This window comes from Canis lupus, chromosome 23 (assembly GCF_048164855.1).
Source record: "Canis lupus baileyi chromosome 23, mCanLup2.hap1, whole genome shotgun sequence".
In the NCBI taxonomy this organism is placed as follows: Eukaryota; Metazoa; Chordata; class Mammalia; order Carnivora; family Canidae; genus Canis; species Canis lupus.
Genome location: NC_132860.1, coordinates 47,811,411 through 47,835,667, shown reverse-complemented (window position 1 = coordinate 47,835,667; position 24,257 = coordinate 47,811,411). Strand labels below are relative to the sequence as shown.

The following is a 24,257-nucleotide window of genomic DNA, read 5'->3' as shown; positions in this document are numbered from 1 at the left end:
TATTCTTAAAAGTCCTTTCTTACCTCTGTTATATAAAATATCTATTACCTTTTATCCCAAGTCTTACAGTTGTTGGGCCGGCGGGATCCTGGGGGATGGGGAAGCACCAACACAATGGCGGCGGGCCTCCATCTAGCCGCCGGGCCTCCATCTTGCCGCCGGGCCTCCATCTTGCCGCCGGGCCTCCATCTTGCCACCTTCGCCTCGGGGCTTGCCCGCCACTAGGACGCCCAAGGCCACGTCATGGTGGGAAAATGGGACCTATGCAGGAAACGGAACCTGAACCTTACCTAACCCCGTACCATAAATAGACGTAAGCAGCTCTCACCCTACACGGGCACCACCCCGCCCTTCCCTGTAAGAGCCCACCTGTATCATCCCGCCGGCCTGTGCCTTCCCACCTGCTTCCCTGCGGGCCTGCGGAACCTGCTTCCTTACAAGCTCGCCTCGACCCACCTTTGCCTGGCCTATTTCATTTCACTACCCACGGGATCAAACCTGGCAACAGTATACTTAAAAAACTTAGTGTTAGAATACACAGGCATTGCTGTATTGCATCCTGCTCAATTTTTATCTTCTTTTCTGCTTCATTTTTTTGTATTTGGAATCCTCTCTCTTCTGGATCGAAACGTGGAAAATTCTTCGCAAAGAAATAGAACAGATAGAGTTCATTACATGATCATCATTCTACCAGCACTGTTTGCATTTCAGTGTAGAGAAGCTATTGTCCCAATCTGCTGCTACAACTTAAAACAAAAAATACATCAGTATTGTGGAAAGTACAGAAACATACTGAGTAGTGAAGGTGACATCCATTAAGAAAACCTTTCCATGTATGTCAGAATCACAGAGAAACAAAACAAACTTTCTAGCCATTTATCAAAGATCACGATCTATCATTTCCAGAAGAATGAAACAATAAACACTAAAGTTAGAAAAGTGAAACAATATACAGAATTTTTCTCCCATTTATTCAACCTTTCCCTACATTTTTCTCAGGAAAAAGGGGAAAAAAGTTTATTCTGCTTGATACCAAGAATGGGTAGCTTACAAACAGATATCAGCATTTAATCAACAAATGGAACACAAAATATAAATCTGTTTTTTACTAATAACTGGAAAAATTTCCAATTTTACAGAATAGGTACATAATATGTGAGATTTACATAACTAAAAAAAATCCTCCCCATTTCCTTTCCTACATTTTTTATATATTCAACTTTATAAGGAAACATGGAAAACTTATGCAACCATCACTAAATGTTTTAGTAATCCAAAAATATAATAGTGTAAATATAATAGTTATAACTGTGTAAATTTATTTATAACATATTGTCACTGACTCATTCTGAGCTGAGCTGATATCTTTTATAAATGAATTTTTGTTATTTTTTTCTATAATTTCATGTTTCTTGAATACATTCTATGATTGATTACCTACATAGGATATCAAAACTCAAGATATTGTATCAAGATAAATAATTTTTTGTTCTTTGTTTTAAATCTATTTTAGTAGTTCAATTCTATGCATTTAATCTGGTGACATATATCCTATCATCTCTATATCTCTATCCCCACAAATTAACATCTATTTCTTGTCAATCATTGCTCAATCTTCTTCCTATATAAGACCAATGACATGCAAGTTTTTATGATTTACAACCCTTATCTTATTCCATTAATTTTTGCATCTTCAATTTCAGTTCCTGGCTGCCTCCCAACTCTGTCTTAACTAAATTGTTTTAAGATGACTATCGGATATCTAGGTTGTCATTATTTCTGGAAGCTGTCTCCTACCTTTCAACCTTTATATGATATATACAGCTGTCAAAATCCTGGACATAATCCCAAGCACTGAGTTTTCTACTAAGAAACACATTAAGGCTGACACTGGGATATTTCTTGAGAAAAGAACTAAGAGATGCTAAATAATGGTTACAATCTTATTCAGACTTTAAGTTTTGTTACATTTATTAATAAAAGGCAAGAATGTCGTATTTATGCTCTAAGGTCAGTGAGAATATATTGTTTTCTTCATGACCTACTAACAGATATACTACAGAAATTGTCACTCATATTCATCTAGAGTACAATTTTACCTGATCTTCCCAATAAGCACAAAAACTGAAAATTCTGAAGGGATTTTGAATCCTCTAAAGATATAAAAACAATTTCAAAAGGAAATATCAAGTTCATTTATATTATTAAAATTTGTTTCTTTTCCCTTTTTTGGAATCTGGTGAGGGCAATGAGCCATACATACATAAAATGGCATGCCTATTCAGAGTTTGATTCTGTGTTCACTTTTAGTGACTCATTTCAAATGCCCAGCAATAACTGATTCTCTTTTTTTAAAGTGTTATTTGATTTTTAATTGCCTCACTGATCTTTAATTTTTTCAAGTTGTTTGATGGGAATTAAGTAAGTCCAACTCTCTGTTAGAAATTCATTTATATTCCTATTTTATCCTTGGAGAGATTTTTTTGAGACAAAAAATGACCTAGCTTATGGAAACCCAGAAAACCTAAAGCTATGTTTTACATATCTTAAGTTAAATTCCAACAATAGTCATTTTCCTTAAAAGTTAAAATAAGTACACTAAATATCACCAATTTAAAAAATGGAGTTCTCAACTACCAATAATGAAGTCATATTGATTTAAGGTATGTTTTTCCAACCATTTTACAATATTTGAGCATAAATCTTTACCCTTATTTCACTTGTGATTTCTTTAAATGTCCTCAGATTTATTTGAAAGTACCATCCATAAAGATTTTAGTCCAAGTTGGAAATGATCATAGCACTGTGAAGCTAAAGAAAGACTTGACAGAACTAGTAGCCTTGTCCCCTATGTCATAGATGAGGAAAGTGATTCTGAAAAATGAGGCTTCCTTAATATCTCAGAGCCATTTCAGATCAAAACTGGAACTAAGATCCAAGTATTTTTATTTTTTCATACCAGTGCTCTACCTACATCTATGCCAAACATAAGAACTAGCAACTATAATAAAGTCTTTACATACTATTCACTCGCCTGTAATAAAATACTTTCTAAGGTGTGTATATTTGTTGATCTTTATTATAATTTTATAGAGGTGCATATATGGCATAAGATGTGATACATGTATATAATATATAATCTTAAAACATGTATATTTATAAATGTATGTATTATATATAATTTTGTAATATTTAGTGAAACTACACTACACAAATGTTTAAAGTCATTATTGGTTCATAAAATTAAAGGTATTATCAGCTATATCTAGTTTTCTTTAAATAAGTAATTGATTTATTATTAAAAAGCATTTGGGATTAGTAACTTTATTAGTTTAGGAAAGCATCTCTGGAAATGATTCTCTATAATAAAAAATAAACACCAAGCTGCAAATAATTGGATAAAATGTTATAAAGAGCTCCCACATTCATTTTTCCATCCTTCCAATCAACATATACTTTGAAATATCCATTTACCTATGTGATTACTAGATTATGTAAAAACAAAATTAAAAAGAATGCAATGCTGATACCAAGAATTATAGTAGGAATATTAAATATTAATCAAGCAACCAGTGAAATATTTTCAATCTGTGGCAAATTCAATGAAGATAAAATACAACATACTAAAAGATAATATACCAGAGGTTTGATCCTGTCTTGAGGATCAGAAAAGCTTCTCCCAAGAAAATACTGCTTAAGCTGACATTTGAAGGATGAGCATGAGAGGTGCATTTTAAGTAGGAGTGAGAGTCACAGCACAGGAGTGGCAGGATAGTGAGTTTCAGATAAGCAAATCAGATTGGAAAGTGCACTGGATTAGGAGGGGGGAAACAGGGTCCATTCTAACCTGAATGAAGTTAGAGGAAGCCTCAAGATGAAGATATAAACATGGTGGAGACCAGATTCTAAATAGCCATGTAAGCATGTTAAGGAATTTTTTTCTTTATTCTGGGTGGGGGAAACAGGAAGGTAGATAGGGAGGGGTTTTTAGTTGAAAAGTTTAATGGCAGGATTTTTATTATAAGAGATCACCTCAGGTGTGGTGTGGACAGCAGATTGGATGTAAAGACATCAGTTGGGGAGTTATAACAGTTTATGAAAGAATTCAGCATTGTTGGGGCACCTGGGGGGCTCAGTGGTTGAGCATCTGTCTTTGTCTCAGGGCGTGATCCCCGGGTCCTGGGATCGGGTCCTGCATGGGACTTCCCTTAGGGAGCCTGCTTCTTCCCCTGTGTATGTCTCTGCCTCTCTCTCGTGTCTCTCATGAATCAACAAATAAAATCTTAAAAAAAAAAAAAAAAAAAAGGAACTCAGTAGTGTTGATTTAGGCAGTGTCCAAAGAGATGAAGTGGAATAGACAGAATCAAGAGATATTTAGAAAGAAGATATAATACATTTTAATAACAGGATTTTGTGACGCATTAGACACTGAAGGTGAACCCAAGGTTTAAGGATTATAGTTAAATTTTGACATGTTAAATAGAATACGGCCCTTCACTGGAGTAAGGAAAACCAGAGAATAACCAGTTAGATATAGGAAAGAGTGAGTATCATGAATTTGATTTTGAAAATATAGGGATAGAAAGGAACATTTCCTCTCTCTCACAATTGCCTTAAGGGCAACTTTTTCATGTGTATTTCACCCTTGTAGGTACAAAGACTTAGGAATGAAAGGTGTGTTTAAAGTTTTTTCTCTACTTCTTGCATGCATAAGACCTTAAGTAATCACTCTGAACTTCAGTTCTCATAAGTAAAATGGGGAAATAATGATAATCATATTACCTGTATCTCACAGTTGTTAAAAGGCCAGAACAATGTGGGTTGGAAAGTCACTTGTAAAACAACAATCATTATAATGATACACATTTTTATATGGTTTCTGTTTCTCTGTAAGAGGTGGAGTTATGCTGCCCTGAAAGGTGAGCCAGGCACCTCTTTGGGTATTAATTTCTTAACAGGACTTTCTAGAATCAAGAGTTCATATGGCAATGTACTCAACATGAAGAAAATGTAAATCATCAAAAAACAAAACAGAAACATGTATATTTGTTCTCAGATTCTAAATATCCTAAGCAAACACCTAAAGGATGCCTTTGGCATATGCTACATGAAAGGTATTTTGTTTCCCCTACGTTAGTTATTACTAATAATTATTGAGGTACTTTAAATGCAACAAACACAATTTTAATGAGTTTACATGCAATAATCTATTTAAGCCTCAGGATAACTATAGGAAATTTGCTATTTTTACCACCAATTTATTGGGGAATACGAGATTATATAATAGGTTTAAGGTTAAAGAGCTGTATGTCAGAAATTGAACCTAGGCAGATAGTTCCAGAGGTAATATCTGTATTCTTATGCAAAATTCTGAGTTATATGCCACTACAACACTTGAGGGAAATAAATGCTATAGTATTTTGTATAATTGAAACAAATAAAATCTGATAGGAAGTCCCATTATTATCTTGTAAGAAAATAAATCAAGATTTTTAACAACCCAAGGATTATGACCACCATAAGCATTAGTAAATCAGTCCTCTCTGCTTAAGGAAAAACTGCAGAGGGGGAACTGAATATGCTATGGAGTTCATTTTCAATAAAAATATACTATTTTACTTTTAACAATGTTAAAGATATAAGTTTTCTTCACATTGGCCATGGTTTTATTAAAAGTATAATTGGGGATCCCTGTGTGGCTCAGCGGTTTGGCACCTGCCTTCGGCCCAGAGAATGATCCTGGAGTCCTGGGATCAAGTCCCACATCGGGCTCCCTGCATGGAGCCTGCTTCTCCCTCTGCCCGTGTCTCTGCCTCTCTCTCTCTCTCTCTCTGTGTCTCTCATGAATGAATGAATAAATAAAATTAAAAAAAAAAAGTATTATGTATGGCAGATTTGAATACTAAAAAAATTCATTATTACTTTAGATAGTAATTTCATGAGTAGGAGAGGTTTATTTTTCTGATTATTTCATAAGAATAGTAACGCTGCTCTGTGAATCATGCTTGTGTGTATACATATATATATATATATATATATATATATATATATATGAACAGATTAATAAGAACCCTCAGCTACTATTGCTCAAGGAAGTCTTCAACCATGACACAAGAGAACCTAATGAAGTATCCAATTGGTATGTAATTATACACAATTTATGAATTTATTATTTTGACCAATTACTCTTACTGTGTCATAAATGTACTTTCACTTATAACTATTAGAATGGATGGCTGTTTTGAACTTCTTAAAGACAAAATTTATTCTTAGCAACTCAGTACTTTGAAAGAACCAAAGTTGAAATTCATGTACTTCAGTTAAAAAAAAAAAAAAAAAGTGATATCTGAAAGACATTCATCCAATTCCAGAATCACTTACATTTGCTTGCTTTTCAGTTTCATCATATTAGATGGAAGATTTAAAAAGGCCAGACAATGTAAGGTACTAACAGACAAAGTATATCAAAGTCCTTTAGAAAAGAATCACCAATACCTGTGTGAAGGTCAGATGAGTTATTATATTTTAAGTTAGTTTTGTTTTAGAGGTAGAATAAAAATCTGATAAAATAGTCAAAGGCCAAATTAAAAATAAAAGAAATCTCTGGCAGTAGGGAAGTAGGAAAATGGAAAGAAGGGTAAGGATGGGAAATGAATATACATAAATATAAGCTAGCAAAACAAGACTTTTTTGGAGGAAAGGGAAGGAAAGAAAAAAGGAAAAAGAAATGAAATCAATATTCCATGTGTACCAATGGTGCGTGTATTCTGGTAGGATCAATAATTTGTGCTTACAGGATCATTGTAAATACTATAAGCAAACTGTAGACTATTTAATGACATGCTTGAAGGATTTACAAACTCAAAATTATATTAAACAAGTCAGTCATAATTCCTATCTTAATATTGCTACATCATAAAAACATTTCACAGTGTCTATAAACACATTCATAGCTATCACAGGGTCATTCCAGTTATGTTGTCATGTTTGGGTTGTTATTTACTGCCCATGTGGTGCTTTTAAAATAATTATAGGGTAAATGCTTCACATTTTCCAGTTAACATCTAACTTTGTTTTTGATATAAACTTGCCTTAGGGTCATGCCCCTTTTCTACTACACATTGAATGACACGACCTGCTCTACTGAACATCTCAGTTACAAATATCATTGCATTGTATTGTATAATGTCTAGTTGTAAGGGAAAAAATAAATGCTGTATATTAGTCAAAATTTACTGGTACATTTACAAAGTATTCACAATATTTCAGGGATCCATGACAACTCATTGAACTAATATTCTAACTCATTTTTTTAAATGTTGCATTTAATCCACCAACCTTCGAGGAATTATTATCTTCACTATTTTTATGGATGAGCGAATGAGGTTTAAGGAGACTAAGTAAAGTCCAACATCACAGAAGGTAAGATGAATCATGTGGAAACAGGAGAGTAGAGGCTTAGGTTCCATTGTGTTGTTTTTCCCACACCCCATAAGGAAATTAGGAAAACAGATTAGGAACACACACACACACACACACACACACACAGATTCAGATGACTTGAAACATAAACATACACAAAAGCAAATCTGATGCAGAATAAATATATATTCTTTTCCTTCCAGAAACTTCATGATTTTGCAGGAGAGGAAACTGCTTTTGTCCCTTTTTTCTCATTTATAGAAATTAACAGATTTAACTTCAACCTGAAACATTTTTTTTCCCTAATATACCAACAGATAGTGTAATAATTTCCAAGTATGATTTGGAAGTCTTCTTAGTGTTGAAATATGAACACATAAGTACTGTCCCCTTGCATTACTAATAAAGTAGTTGGTCTCATATGGCTATCCCAGGGAGCGTAAAATGAAATACATATTCATATATCCTCTATTTACTAATTTATAAGGCAGGCATTGAATATTTAATATCTGTATGAATTAATAGAAAAGCTATAATGCCAACAAAATGGATAGGCTATGCTTGAACTACTCTTCATGCTCCTATCTCTCTCTTAGCTATCTATCTGCAAGGGATGTAATAGATAAGGCCTGGGGTTTTAAAAAGCCTTACCTTTTCTTCAGCTTAAGAGCCTCTAATAAAAAGTATCTGTCCAATATCCAAGATTTTCATGACATAACATCATCCAAAGTGTTGGATTACTTGCTAGGAAATCAGTGAAAAGAGGTGATATCATATTTTAAAATCAAATACCATCCGATTTTAACCTAAAATAAATTCCAATACAAGTTCAGGCACCTTTCAAAAATTTAATTAGAGTAACTCTTCTCATTAAATCTCTAACATAGTCTGCTGAACTAATAATAAATAATATGGGCACATTCATGAAGAGTTTAGCTTGCAGGAAGTGGGAAACAACCTTGGTTAAAGTCGCAAAGGACAACAAGTAGAGAACAGAAACCATATGCTTGATACACATTTTCTGTAAATACCAAAGATATAAACCAAAATTGGAAGACTGCAGCTGAATATTTCACTTTGTGCTTCTGAGTGTGGCATCTGTGTGCCTAAGGCTCCCACTCCAGACCACAGATTTATTTGCCATGTTTGAATCTCTAAAGATTCCTCTCTGTGATTCATTTCCTCCTCAACCACTCTGCAGAAAACTAAATTCTCATTCACTTGCTACAAAAGTTTTTATCAACAATAACACCACAGTACAGAGATTATTGCTTTCAGCTGCATGGGCAGATGTAGGCACACTCATGTCTAACTTGCTAATTGAATAGATCTATAAATTATCTATGAGTCACAAATAGACATCCTGCAAAAGAAGTAAATGGAGTGCTCGAATTAGTTTTCCTATTCTCCTCAATCTCTTACATTTTTAAACTTTTCTCACATCCTAGCAGTACATCATGTTGCTGTTACTTCTGATTTTTTTCTTTACTTTTCTCTCTTCATTTAAAAAAAATATTTCTCTTGGTTTTGTAATTTTATTTTTAAAGTTGAAACTACTGTATTTTCTTTTAAATCAATGTTACAGAAAATATTTACTGAATATGTTTCATTTCACTTATGTGTTGGCCATTCTATTATTGCTTGTAAATAATCTTAAAATATTCTATAAGGCAAATACCTTACCCTTGTGGGGATTAAATTTACATTTTTACTATATTGTAAGATCTCCTTTGATGTTGTAAGTTCCTTTCTTAGGCCAATGTCAATATTGTTTGAACTGTGGAGAGCCATGTTCGAGTTCTACCTTTGGGGAAACTGAGGTATAAAAATTGATTTGGGCTACAATCTCAAACTTTTATTTTTTTAATTTATTTTTAAAAATATTTTTTTAATTTATTCATGAGACACGCAGAGTGAGAGAGGCAGAGACATAGGCAGAGAGAGAAGCAGGCCCCATGCAGGGAGCCTGATGTGGGACTTGATCCCAGGACTCCAGGTTCATGCCCTGAGCTGAAGGCAGACACTCAACCACTGAGCCACCCAGGCATCCCTACAATCTCAAACTTTTATATGATTAGGTAGAAATGCATAGACAAGGTATATAAATTTTCTTCAATGCCCCCATGTTTGAACATGTTGCCTATAGGGCATAATTGGATAGGTTTTAAAAAAGAGGGTGTAGAGGAAGGGTTGACTAGTTCATTTATGTTCCACTAAATTCCGATCTTAATTCAATCCATTATGGAATTTTATCGCCTAAAATCAAATGTCCTTAAAATCCTACTACTATATCTCACTTGGGAAAAATAATAATGTGTACAGAAGTAAGATCATTGCAGTTAGAACACTTATATTGGAGATACCTATTTATTCGGTTATTGGCAAGCAAGTTCAAATGAGTCACTTAACCTCCCTGAACTGCATTTTTGGTTCCTATAAAAAAAGCAAAAGTTATGGTCAGTTTCTAGTTCAATTCCTGTGGCCTAGTATGCATTTCAGAAATTTTTTCACACAAATTTCCTTCACAGAAACATTGTGACATACTATACATTAATGTTTTTGGTAATGTATGAGGTATATGAATACAGCAAACTATATAAACATATACTACTTTGTTATAATATTTGACTATTAAAATGGAATAGGAGTTGTTTGGTGGGAGAAGGCTTAAGATATGCCTGACCATTTTATATTCAATATCAAATATTATCCTCCAATAATCCTTTAGGGAATAAAATATTACTTTCTACATCTTGTAAGTGAAAAAAAAAAAAAAGGCCATTTACCCAACATTGTATAGTTACAAACTAGTTGTAAGATTTAGATTTAAAATGGACGTCTGCTTGACTTTAAAACCTTTGTTTTTATCTGCTACACTGTACTGGGCTATGAGGTCAATAGCTGCGAAAACAGACACCCAACTGTGATGTTCCAAAGATGGTATCCTCAAGGGTATTTGGCTCTTGGAGAAAGTTACACATGCAAAAGCACGATGTCATGGTAGAGAGATGCAATTGGGGGAAGGAAGTGAACAAAAATGAGGAGAAAGTAGGAACAAGAACACAGAGACTTTGAGGACACAGCAAGGAAATTCCAAGGAATATGGAACGCTGTTAAAATAAAAATGTAAGAAAAATCTATATGATAAAAAAATGCTTCAATCAGAATAGTTCATTTATAATAAGCTCTGTGTTCTAATGGCTTAAAACAACAAAGCATGGTTCTCATTTATACTTCATATTTATTATGAGTTGGCTTGGTGTTGGTGTTTTTTTTTTCTGTTATCCTCATTCTGTGACCCAATGTTGACAGAATATCACTAATTTGTGCATTGCTGATTGTTTTAGTTCTGTCTGCTATACCAAAGTTCTACAGGACTGATAGCTTACAAGCAATAGAAATAGGTTTCTCCTAGTGCTTGCTAGAGGCTGGGAAGCCCAAGATCAAGATGCCAGCCACATTCTGGTGAAAGCCTGCTTCTGACTTCATAGACACTGTATCTTCCTGCTGTGTCCTTAATGTAATGGAGGATGTGGGAAGCCTCCGTGAGGCTCCTTACATAAGAACACTGATCCCATTCTGGTAGGCTCCACCCTCATGACCTCCAGAGGCCTCACCTCCTAAAACCATCACTAGGGAGTTAGGATTTCAACTTAGTTTCAGGGGTCACAATCATACTATAGCACTAGTTGCCTTGGAAGAAATAGTCCTGTTTTAAAACCTATGCTCAGTAGTACCATGCCTCATTTTGCCTAACAATTTCTAAAAAAGGCAAATACCAAACTTAAGTTCAAGGAGATGGAGAATAAGATCCTTTGGTGTGCCCAAGAGGAAACCAGCAAGATTTAGTGAACATATTTAGAACTTCCCAAATTCCTTCCACTTCCAGGGAATAAATGTTTGTAAACAAAGGGAAAAGAGATTCCATTAAATAGAGTGCAATTTATGGGAATATTTGATTCAGTGCCAAACTATACACACTAAATCCACTCACTGTCCAAAAAGGAAGATTGGGAGCAAAAGCACAATTTTGGGGAAGTCTGGCAGAAACTTAGGCTGAATAAATCAGGACTCATTATTGGTGCTCGAATTTAACAAAAAGAAAACCTCAGAAACTCAAAGAAACAGGCAAAAAAGATATCAGACAGGCTGGGTTTTGCTAACAAAAAAAAAATGCAGCCAAGGTATGAAGATTATAAAAGGTGAAATCAAATTATAATGCTTAATGCTTCCGTTCTAGAATAACAGTTTGTTCTTGCTTAATTCAGCAATGATATTGAGAGAAGAGCTGCTACTGATAACAACTGACTTGGGGTTAATCCCAGTGGAAGATGATCTAGAAATAGTTCCTTTGGACGATGGAGAGGTCTGAGGACAGAGAGATGCTATTGACAGGAATGTAGAAATTCAGTAAACACATATACAGACGGGCTACTTAACATTTTTGTGTTTCTTGGCATTCCAAAAGCAACAGTGAAGTCAGGACACATGATTCCTTAAGATGTAAAGAGATGTGCTTGTGTTATGGTGACATGTATTCATGAAAGAGGAGTGAGGACCTTTAATATGCTTAAGTCAAGGCCATTTACATCCTGGCAGATGGTGAGAAGAGAAAAACATGTTTGACTCTGATACAAAGAAGACCAAAATTCACAGTAAGGATTTTACTTATATCTTCTTTACTTTTCCAACCCAAATAAAAGTTTTCCTTTGTTTCTTGTTATAAGTATGACGTAAGTTATATAGCATGATTGTGGCTGAGATTTTAGACTGAATTAACATAATTAAGGTTTCTAAAATCTGTTAAGTTTTTCATAGAGACTGGATGCAACTAGTTAGAGAACTTCCTATAGAGAATATTATAGAGACCATTTTAGGCCAAGGCATATTTTACCTAGAAGGCTATAATTATACTCAAAAAAGGGTTTCAAAGATCAAAGCCAAAAAGTAATTATAAGTGTTGAGGATAAACGTGAAGTGAAAACACAAATGGAAGATAAACAATGAGATCAGAGGTCACGTAAGTAAGTAGGTTGTTTTGGCAAAAAAGTTCAGGAATGAATAAATGAATAAATGATTAGCTACGGTGTGATTAATGTGGTAAACCATATAAAATTCATAGATATCATGAATGTCCTAATGCCAGTTACTAAATCCCTCTTGTGCCATGAACTAAAACTTCTCAGGGACTATCAGGAAGACACTTGAGACATTTTACATGGTAGTCAACGTGCCCAATTTGATACCTCCAGCCTTTCCTCATAATAATAGACTAGGCACTAAAGTAATCTATGGAATCCCAGATCTCCCATAAACTACAGTCTTAACATAGGCCACTGACTATTGCCACCCATTGCTTTAAGGATGCTGTGAAAGACCAAACCAAGACTAAATAAGTAGCATATTATGTAAGAAAGCAGATGTTTAGCATGGAGTTAGAAATACAAGGAATATCTGAAATAATGTCTATAAAAGATACAGAAAAGCAGAAAAGGGGGTAGGTAAGGTAAACCTACAGATGACAATACTGGTATGACATACATGAATGGAGAGAGGCATGGAAGGACGGTTGGGTAGGAAGTATATCACCCTATGGCACAACTGAGAAAGTCCCATCTAACCCAACAGGGAACTCGGGTGTATATTGCCTAAAGAAAAGTTCTGCATTGGGCAGAAATGACAGGCCCTCGTACTTTACCAAGTTCAGTTACTAGCTATGGCTAAAAAAGACCCAGCTCAAATTCTGCAGTGGGTCTCAAAGTTGCTGCAGCTGGAGCTGTCAATTAAATTTACTCTTTACACCTGATTCACTGGATCTTTCTTTAAAGAAGAGTCAAGTAACCAACTTCCATGGCATCCACATATGCCTAGGATGTTCTGTAGTGCTGGATCAGATTCTGAGCACTACATTTTATGCAAAGTATAAGCAAATCAGGTGGCTACATAAAACTGGAATCAAAATAAAAAATAAATGAAGAAATAGAAGATATTTAATCAAGATAAGAAAATAATTAAGAAATGTCTGTTAGTACCCTGAGTATCATAATAGGTTAGGAGAAAAAAGAACATATAACATATTTATCATAAATTGTAAGCAAGATCCATTCCATCAAAGACTGAATTTTGTAACCATGAGTGTTGTACAGCAATGACAGTTTTAGAAAATAGTGCATTCCTCTTGCCTAGTAATACTCAAGCTGCGGTAAATTTACTACCAGCCAGAGATGCCATATAAGGGGTAGGAACACCATAAGAGGATGCTCTAGGAGCCTTCCTTCCTCTTACCACTCAGTGTTTTGTGACTTTTCTATACTTAGCTATTGTAGAATTTAGAGAAAGCTTTTTCATTTCCCACATTATTATCTTATTTATAAGAACTGAACAAGTACAAAGCAGAGAAGCTTTTGGTAAGTTGTCCATGAACACCTAAAGCTGTAGGGTAATGCCATATTATACAGTCATGAATTATATCTTATGAGATTAATAAGAAAAAATCACTGATGTCATTCTTTGTGTTCCAGGTGCTTTAACACCTGTGATCTTATTAGTCCTCAGGGTATTCCTGTAAGGTAAGTTGGAGGTCAGACAGTCTCCCTTATCCTCATTATGAAGAAGCAAAGAGGAGATGACTAGCTCAGAGTTCTCTGTAATTCAAGAGTACAGCTAGAAATAGAAGTCAGGATTTCTGTTCCAAGATATTACAGATGAATAGTTTTATTTTTTTTTTTAAAGATTTTATTTATTTATTCATGAGAGACACAGAGAGAGAGGCAGAGACACAGGCAGAGGGAGAGGCAGAAGGAGAGGTAGGCTCCATGCAGGGACCCCTATGTGGGACTGGATCCGAGGACCCCGGGATCACGACCTGAGCCGAAGACAGATGCTCAACTGCTGAGCCACCCACGCATCGCTCAAATGAATAGTTTTAAAGTTGTTCCTTAATATTTGTGACTTAAAACACACAAAACACAAACCAAGAATGACATGAAAAAGCAGTATTCACCCTGTGGACCCCAGTCCACACTCAGGATGAACTTCCATTAGCCTCTTTGTGAAGTGTAACTTCACAGAGGCTGATGTTGTGATGTGACTCGGGATTTTAATAGAGATACTCGCTAGGTCCCAGAATATTAAAGCAATAAAATCATAATCTGTCCTCTGAGTTAGGATGGTAGTATAAATTAATGGTGAGCCAGAGAAATAACTTGCCATATAATTCAGATGCCATTATTATCACTGCCGTGTGTTAGGTACTACTTTGTTCAACCAAATAGAAAAGAACAGAACTGAGCAGTTAGAAGACAGCAGGCCTTAGTAGGCAGATAAAAGAAGAAAAAGAAAATAGGAGGGGAATAAAAGCACTTAATCAGATGTGGGAAGATCTGGATTTTGTTGTAGCTTTGCCACTGACGTTCTCTGTGACCTTTAGCAGTTTATTTAATATCTTTGGATATACATTTCCTATTTTGTAAAATAAAGTGAATTAATAAATAATTCTGAGTCCAATCTAGTTATAAGATTCTATTAATGAGAACTCATATCCTTATACTTTTATACTTTACAGACTCATATCCTGAACTACTTCACATTGACTGACAGACTACTAAGAATGTCATTTACAATATCACTCCTACTTAAGCTCCTTCTATAGTATAATAATCCTGTATTCCAGTTAACAGAGAGGATCCTTTAAGCTCAGTATAAAACAAAGAGATTATTTTCTAAGGTATACTTTGGTATAGATTGTGCTTGTTTAACAGATGTTATTTAAGTGACACAACGATACGCAGAGACTAGTGAAAAACTAGGCAGCAGAAATGGAGCAAGGTAAAACAATTTGACATTGGAAGATGCACTTATTTCTCTCTTATAAATATGTTTCAGGAGGTGAAAGTGAGAATCATAGCCAAATTCTACCGAGACATTACAGAAACATAAATAACTATGATATTTATGATAGTAAATAAAAAAACAAACTAACCTATTGTTATGTATTATTACAGAAAACACTGTAAGTCCGGAGAAATAGATTTCAGTCTCAGAACTGTCACTTACTTTTGAGACATTGGACAAAGCTTTATTCATTCTTTCATGCATGGTATAAAATGATTGAGTACCTACTACGAGCCAAGAGATTTTAGAGGATAGGTTATGAGTGAACAACAATGAAAAAGGGTTTTGTTTAATGTATAGAAAAGCAGGTCTTGGTTTCTTCGGCTTTTAAAAGTAAAGACAGATTCTGATTTCCTCTCTGATTGTATGACTCATTATATAAGTCCTTGGAATTTCTTACTCCTGTCCTAACAAGAATAAAGCTGAACAAATTGAAAAACAATGATTAGATTCATTGGAGAACTGAAATCACAAGGCAAGCTACAACCTCCAAAACTAGAGACAGAGGTGGAGGCAGAGAACTAAGGCTTACGTGGAGCCAACAGACTGACACCTGCTACTGGAGTCAGTACCAGCAGGAATATTTTATAATTGACAAATTACGGGAGGCTCAGTGTAAATCAGCTTCAGAGTTAAAAATGTCATTGTGATGATTAATATATTATGGATAAGAGAGAGTAAGTAGGAGTTTCATTTGTCGCATAAGATGGCCCTCATTTTTGTCTCTTCACCCTCAAAAACAAAAATTTAGCACCCATTCACAAAAAAAAAAAAAAAAAAAAAATCCAAAAACCCCTTTGTGAGAGTGTAGCTGGATACTGGCTATGGATTCTGCAGTAACCTTTGACCAGTTCCAGCTCCTCTCAGCTGCGGTGTGGGAGCACCTGGAGGAAACTTACTTAGGCAGTGACTCACAGATAAGAAAGTCTTGGTGGGCCCCACCTGGCCCTGGCGTGACAGACATCCCCGGTGTCACCATCATGACAGTGTCACTTCTGCTGCGGCAAGGAGGGTCTGGGGCACTGAAAACTATGCTCCTAGAAGCATGAGTATTTCGAGGACTTGCTCCTACAGTTTCTCTCTGTGCAGAATTAGGGAAGAGCGAAAAGGGATTGCCACCGAATCCCAAGAAACAAAGTCCACCAGAAGAGCCTGCTCAAGCTGAGCCGTTTGACAACACCACGTACAGGAACCTCCAGCACCACGACTACACCCTGCACACCTTCTTAGACCTCAACCTGGACCTGTCCTGGATGCCTCAGCCCTCTTTGTGTCGAGTCACCTTGCCACTGAGTGCTCCCTTGAGAGAGTAAACTTATAGGAGTCTGGGCTACAGAAATAAAATCTACTCTTGCCACGAGGCCTGACATGTATAATCAGTGTCTCTTTTATGGGAAACAGTGAATTAGTTTATTCAACACCCATTTAGAAATATCTATGCACTAGGGATTTTTCTCCCATGAGCCAGAAACTCAGAGAATTGTAGGTGCTTTCCATCACTGTGATCCCACTATGTCGAGTCCCTGGTCAGTTTAATGTTAGTCGCCTTTACCAGCTAAATGTTAATAAATGTAATAATAACCTCTAAAAAAAAAAAAAAAAAAAAAGGAAGTCTTTGTGGAAGTCCACGTTCATGGAGGGGATGTTTGACCATGCCACTGAACCAAAAATATACGAGTTTGGACACACTGAAATGGGTAAGAGAATAGCTTACTTCTGCCTCTTTCACCTGTCCCTCAAGGCAGTATAGTTTGAGGCTAACTGAACCTTCTGGGCTGTAATTTCTTGTGCAGGGAAAGAGAGAGCAGGTGAGTGAGTGCTCAATTTCTGCAGCTGTGCTGGATGATACCAAAGAAACTCATTTTTCTCTCACAACATCTAGAATACTAAATCAGGATCTCTATGACTAGGAGGAGGGAAGAGATTGGGAGAACACAGATAAGATTCCCTGAGGCCATTCAATGGATGTGGATCCTACTTACTGCATTGTAGGCTTCATTAAGAAGCCCACCCATAAACTAATAGGAAAGCTTCTCTTACCTGTGAATCCCCACAACTGGCCTACAACCACCCATTGATCCCATGCACCTCACTCACACATCCCTTGCTTTGCAACGTGCTCCCTGTGCACATTCCTAAAGGCTGCAGCAGGAGTGAGCTTTGCAGATGGATAGATAGTGCCTGCCTTTGGCCCAAGGCCTGATCCTGGAGTCCCAGGATCGAGTCCCATATCAGGTTCCCTGAATGGAGCCTGCTTCTCCCTCTGCCTGTGTCTCTGCCTCTCTGTGTGTGTCTCTCATGAATAAATAAATAAAATCTTAAAAAAAAAAGAATAGATCAAAAAGAAAAAAAGAATCTGTGAATTGGAAGATAGAAACCTTGACATTATCCAGAAGAGAAAAAAGAAAAAAGTGAAAGAGTGATGACAGCCTGGGTGATTTATGGGATACTATCAAAAGAACCACTATGCAAACTAACAGAGTTCCAGAAGTAGAGGGAGAGGAGGGTAGAAAACTAATTTAAAGAAATAATGGAGGAGATCCCTGGGTGGCTCAGCGGTTTGGCACCTGCCTTTGGCCCAGGGTGCGATCCTAGAGTCCTGGGATCGAGTCCCACATAGGGCTCCTGGCATGGAGCCTGCTTCTCCCTCTGCCTGTGTCTCTGCCTCTCTCTCTGTCTATCATGAATAAATAAATAAATAAATCTTTAAAAAAAAAAAAAGAAAGAAAGAATGGTTGAGAACCTCCTACACCTCAAGGGAGATTACACATCCAAGTTCAAAAAGCTAATAGATCACACCATAATTCAATTCAAAAAGATCTTCCTTAAGACACACAGCAAAAATAAAATACAAAGAAAGAATCTTAAAGAGCAAGAGAAAAGAAAATTGAACCTACAAAAGAACCTCTGTTGGTGTACTAGTGGATTTTTTCAGAAAAATAAATAGATAGATGATAGATAGATAGATAGATAGATAAATAAATAAATAAATAAATAAATAAATAAATAAATAAAAACATGTACAGGCCAGGAGAGAGTGAGATGATATATAAAAAGTGTTGAAAGAGTAAACTGCCAGTGAAAAATACTCCATCTTGCATAGTTATTCTTCAGAAATGAAGGAGAAATAAAGAACTTTTAAAAATCTTTATTTATTTGAGAGAGAGAGTACATGAGCAGGAGGGACAGAGAGGCAGAGAGAATCTCAAGTAGACCCCCTTTGAGCAGGCAGCCCCACGTGGGGCTTGATCTCACAGCTCTGAGATCATGACTGAGTTGAAATCAAGAACTGAATACTTAACTGACTGTGCCACCCAGGGCCCTGAGAAATAAAGATTTTTTTAAGACAAATACCTAATAACCAGAATTGCCTTCCAAGGAATTCTGCAATTCTTCAAGTCAAAATGAAAGGACACTTATTAGTGACATAAAAAGATATGAAAATATACAACATACTAATAAAGGTAAATACATAGTCAAATGTAGAATATTCTAATACTGTAATATGGTGATGTGCTATTCAGTTAACTACAGTATATGGCTAAAAGAAAGGAGTATTAAAAATATCTATAGCTACTAACATTTGTTAATTAATATGCAATATATAGAGGTAAACTGTGGTACTAAAAACATAAAAGAGGGACGCCTGGGTGGCTTAGTGGTTGAGCATCTGCCTTTGGCTCTGGGCATGATCCCAGGATCCTGGGATTGATTCCTGCATGGGGCTCTCTGTGGGGAGCCTGCTTCTCCTCTGCCTGTGTCTCTGCTTCTCTCTCTGTGTGTCTCTCATGAGTAAATAAATAAAATCTAAAAAAAATAAATAAACTAAAAGAGGGGTAAAAAGAATTTTTGTATGTGATCAAAATTAAGTTGTTATCAGCATAAAATAGACTGTTGTATCTCTAAGATATTTTATCTGAGCCTAATAGTAAGTACAAAGAAAACATCTGTAGTAGGTCCACAAAAGGTTAAAGGAAGGGAATTAGAGCATACTATATGGAAAATCATTAATTCACGAAGGAAGGTGGCAGGAGGTAGAAAGTAACAAAAGAGTTACGAAACAGACAGAAAATAATTTAAAACATGGCTCCAGGAGGGGGCCAGTTCAGTAATATCAGTTCAGTAATATCTCTCAACAAAGAAAGTTCCAGGACCATATGGTTTTACTACTGAATTATACCAAATATTTAAAGAAGAATTAACACCAATTCTTCTTAAGTTCTTCTGCAAAACTGAAGACAAGAAATCACTTCTAAATTAATTTTACAGGGCCAACATTACTCTGATGCCAAAACTAGATAAGGACAGTACAAGAAAACTATAGATTAATATTCCTAATGGATTCAAAAATTCTCAACAAAATATTAGCAAGGTGAATTCAACAACACATTAAAAGAATCATGTACCATGACCAGGTAAGATTTATCTCTGGGATGCAAGGATGATATAACACACAAAAATCAATAAATATGATCTACCACATTAATAAAATGAAAAATAAAAATCATATGATCATCTCAATAGGTACAGGAAAAGCATTGAACAAAATACAACATACTTTCATTATATATATATATATATAAAAAAATCAACAAATCTGGTATAGAAGGAACACACCATAACATAACAAAAGCTATAGGGATCCCTGGGTGGCGCAGCAGTTTGGCGCCTGCCTTTGGCCCAGGGCGCGATCCTGGAGACCCGGGATCGAATCCCACGTCGGGCTCCCGGTGCATGCAGCCTGCTTCTCCCTCTGCCTGTGTCTCTGCCTCTCTCTCTCTCTCTCTGTGACTATCATAAATAAATAAAAAAATTAAAAAAAAAAAAAAAAAAAACAAAAGCTATACATGACATGCCCACAGCTAAAACCATACTTAATGGTCAGAGATTGAAAGCTCTTCCTCTAAGATTGGGACAAAGAAAAGGGTGCCCATGATCTTATTTAATATGGTTCTAGAAGTCCTAGCCAGAGTAATCAGACAAAATAAAGAAATAACAGGCATCCAAATCAGAAAGGAAGTAAAATTGCTTTTCTTTGTAGATGATATAATATTATATATAAAAATCCTAAAAACTTAGCATTAGTCAAAAAATTTCAGAAAAAAATTGCAGAATACAAAATCAACATACAGAAATCAGTTGCAATTCTATATTCTAACAATAAGATATCTGAAAAAGAAAGAGAAATTGCATTCACAGCAACATCAAAAATAGTAAAATATATCAGAATACATTTAGCCAGAAGCTGAAAATCTATACACCAAAAACTATAAGACTGCTGGAAAAACTGACAAAGACACAAATGGAAAGATCCTGTGACCACGGACCAGAAAAAATAATATTGATAAAATATCCATTGCATCTATAGATTCAATGCAATTTCTACCAAAAATTCCAATAGCTTTTTTCACATAATTAGGAAAAAACAGTCCTCAAATTTGTATGGAATCACAAAGACTGCTAGTATCCAAAGAAATACAGAGAAAGAAAAACAAAACAGAAGGCATCATACTTCCTGATTTCAATCTATATTACAAACCTATAGTAATTCAAACAGTACAGTACTGGCATAGAAATAGACGTATAGACCAATAGAACAGAATCAAGAGCTTAATAAACCCTTGCATGTGTAATTAACTAATATTTGACAAGAAAGCCAAGAATACTCAATGGGAAAAGGATCGTTTCTTTAATAAATTATATTGGGAAGGGATCCCTGGGTGGCGCAGCGGTTTAGCGCCTGCCTTTGGCCCAGGGCGCGATCCTGGAGACCCGGGATCCAATCCCACGTCGGGCTCCCGGTGCATGGAGCCTGCTTCTCCCTCTGCCTATGTCTCTGCCTCTCTCTCTCTGTGTGTGACTATCATAAATAAAAAAATATATATATTGGGAAAACTGCATTAACCACACGCAGAAAAATTAAATTGGACCCTACATCACTCACAAAAATTAACTTAAAATAGACTAAAGACTTAACCATAAGACCTGAAACCATACAGCTCCTAGAGGAAAACAGGGAAAAATATCCTTGTCATTTAAGAGTTTGTTTATTTATTCATGAGAGGCATATATATAGAGAGAGAGGCAGAGACACAGGCAGAGGGAGAAGCAGGTTCCATGCTGGGAGCCCCATGTGGGACTCTATCCTGGGACTCTAGGATCTTGCCCTGGGCCAAAGGCAGGGACTAAACCGCTGAGCCACCCAGGGATCCCCTGTACTCTCATGTTTATTGCAGCATTATCCACAACAGCAAAGATGTAGAAACAACCTGTTTCAGTCAATGGATGAATGGTTAAAGATGTGCCATATATAAACACACACACATACACACACACGAATATTATTCAGCCATGAGAAAGAAGGATATCCTGCTGTGTGTAACAATGTGGATGAACCTTGAGGGTAATATGCTAAGTGAAGTATGTCAGCCAAGGAAAAGACAAATACTATGTGATCTTGCCTATATGTATAATCTAAAAAAGCCAAACTCATAGAAACAGAGTAGAATGGGCTGGGCAAGGGTGGTAGAGGTGGAAATATTGGTCAGTGGGTACAAATTTCCAGTTTGATGATGAATACATTTTGAGGAGCTAATTTATAGCATGGTGAGATCATCATCAATACTATATTATATACTTGAAAGTTCCTAAGAGAGATTTCAAATATTCTTATCACAAAAAATAAATGGTAATTCTAGGATATGAAATATTAGCTAGTGCTATGGTGGTAATTATTTTGCAATATATAAGTGTATTTTAATCAACACATGTACCTCTTAAACTTATGCAAAGTCAACTATATTTCAACAAAGCCGGGGGATAATAAAAAGAGTGCCTGGCTATACATGAAGTGTCAAAGTTATGCTTTACATACAAGCATATCTAACGGCTTTATACATCAAATTTTTTTGGAGGTCATACTGAGAATAGTAACTATGATACTCAGGGACTTGAAGCATATTATGAAGAAAAATCAAAGCTGTCAAGTATAAGAACATTGAATAAAAATTACATAGATTTCACTTAGTAGAAATAACTTTATAACCATGATTGCCTGAGACAATACAGGTATTCAACAAACATTTTCATTTTCCTGATGGGTACATAGCTACAGTACATTCCCTAGTCCTTTGGAGGCAAGTACATCCAGGTGACTGAGATATAGCCAGTGGAACATGAGCAGAATTAAGATACACAAAGCCCAGGCACGATACATAAGATCTCCCAGGCATGTTCTTTCATCTCTTTTTCACCTTTGACAATTAAGTGGAAAATACTATAAAGACCAATTAGGATGGTGGTATTCTAAAATAGAAAGATCCTGTGCCTCTAGTGCCCTGAAACCCATGATTAGGCTAAATTTTTTTGATGAGGCTTAATTAAGTGTTAAATAAACTTCCTATTTATTAAGGTCTCGAGATCTGGAGTTTATCTCTTGCAGCAAACAGTACCACTTACACTAGCTAGTCAATATTCAAGGACAAATTATATTCCCATGTGCCAATTTTTAGCTGTTTTTTCTCATTTTCATACTCTGCACTTTTTGGCAGAAGAACCAACTCTTAAGAGATTTTTGTTTTCAGGTCACCTTGCCAATTGCTTTGATTAATAGAAGCTACTGGCAGAAGATTGTTGGGTGAATGGAGGGAAGTAGCCCAAATGTTTCTCCCCCTCAGTCTCCTACTCTGACAAAATAGCAGTGGCTACTTCTTTCCGTGACTGAACTCCTGCAAGTAGGATTTACCATGGTTATAGTTCCTGGTGTATGGCTCTGGCTGCTAGAAATGTGGTAGCAAATCTCCATCCCTGGTCACAGGAGGCAAAGGTTTAAGAGCATCTTCCTAAATTTGCTAAACTCAAGAGTTAACTTATATTTCCTGATTGCTCTTATAGCTAACAGTCTCATAATTGATTTTCTATATTAAACATCTTTTTTGTTTTTGTTACCTTGTATGGGTTTTGTTCTCCTGGATGGGTACTGAGTTGCTAGCAATTACATATGTGAAATTAAGATATAGGATCAACCTCCACATTAGACGATATTCAAAGTCAAAATAACTTCATTTCAAAGATTGACAGGCTAAAAGTAGTATATTACTCAAGATACTCTGAGTTGTAACAGAAAACTCAAGATAGCTTAAACAGCATAATTCGACTGCTTTATACCTGAAAATATAGAGGTGGTGGAGTAGTGAGGGTGTCAGATTCAGTAATATTAGGGCCAAGTTCCATTTCTGCATGTTTCATCTCCACCCTCCTCCATGTTTTCTCCATCTGAAGGTTGCATGCTGTAGTCTGATTGGCTTAGTTTTGGGTCATCAGCAGTACATCTTTGCTTACATCCATTTTGACTAGCCAAGGGCTGGTCTTATCCAAATTAAAGATTTGTAGCACTTTCAGAAATTAATGGTTCCCAAAAGGAAAAGGATGTTTTTAGAGAAAAGACAGAGAGTAGGTGCCATGTAAATATTTAGTAAGTATGGACAGTGAATATTCAGAATTTCAACCTTTCTTTTTAAATAGAATTTTTCCCCCTTTCTGTCACTCATCTTTTTCTTTTTCTTTTTTTTTAAGATTTTATGTATTTACTCGTGAGAGACACACAGAGAGAGGCAGAGACATAGGCAGAGGGAGAAGAAGCAGGCTCCCTGAAGGGACCCTGATGCCAGGACCAGATCACAGACCCTGGGATCATGCCCTGAGCCAAAGGCAAATGCTCAAACACTGAGCCAACCATGTGTCCCAAATAAAATCCGTGAACAGATCTGAAGTTAGATTAGCCTGAATGTAATAAATCTGACTATCAACTGCTATCTTATTGGGTGCTAATAGAATTTTCAGAAAGGCAACTTTTACAGAGGTAATGGGTGAAATGTAATGGAAAATTTGATCAGCATTACACCTTTAAAATCCTCTTCTAAAATAATTACTAAAACTCACTG

General features: G+C 35.9%; 1 long non-coding RNA gene across 1 annotated transcript in view; it reads right to left on the bottom strand.

Moving 5' to 3' along the window:
• The window catches only part of LOC140615613 (uncharacterized), a 62,101-nt gene extending 61,691 nt beyond the window's left edge, over window positions 1–410 (bottom strand). Inside the window, exon 1 of the long non-coding RNA XR_012016108.1 lies at window positions 49–410. This is a non-coding gene — a long non-coding RNA (uncharacterized lncRNA). The remainder of the gene's footprint in view (window positions 1–48) is intronic.
• Between the last annotated feature and the right edge of the window lie 23,847 nt (window positions 411–24,257).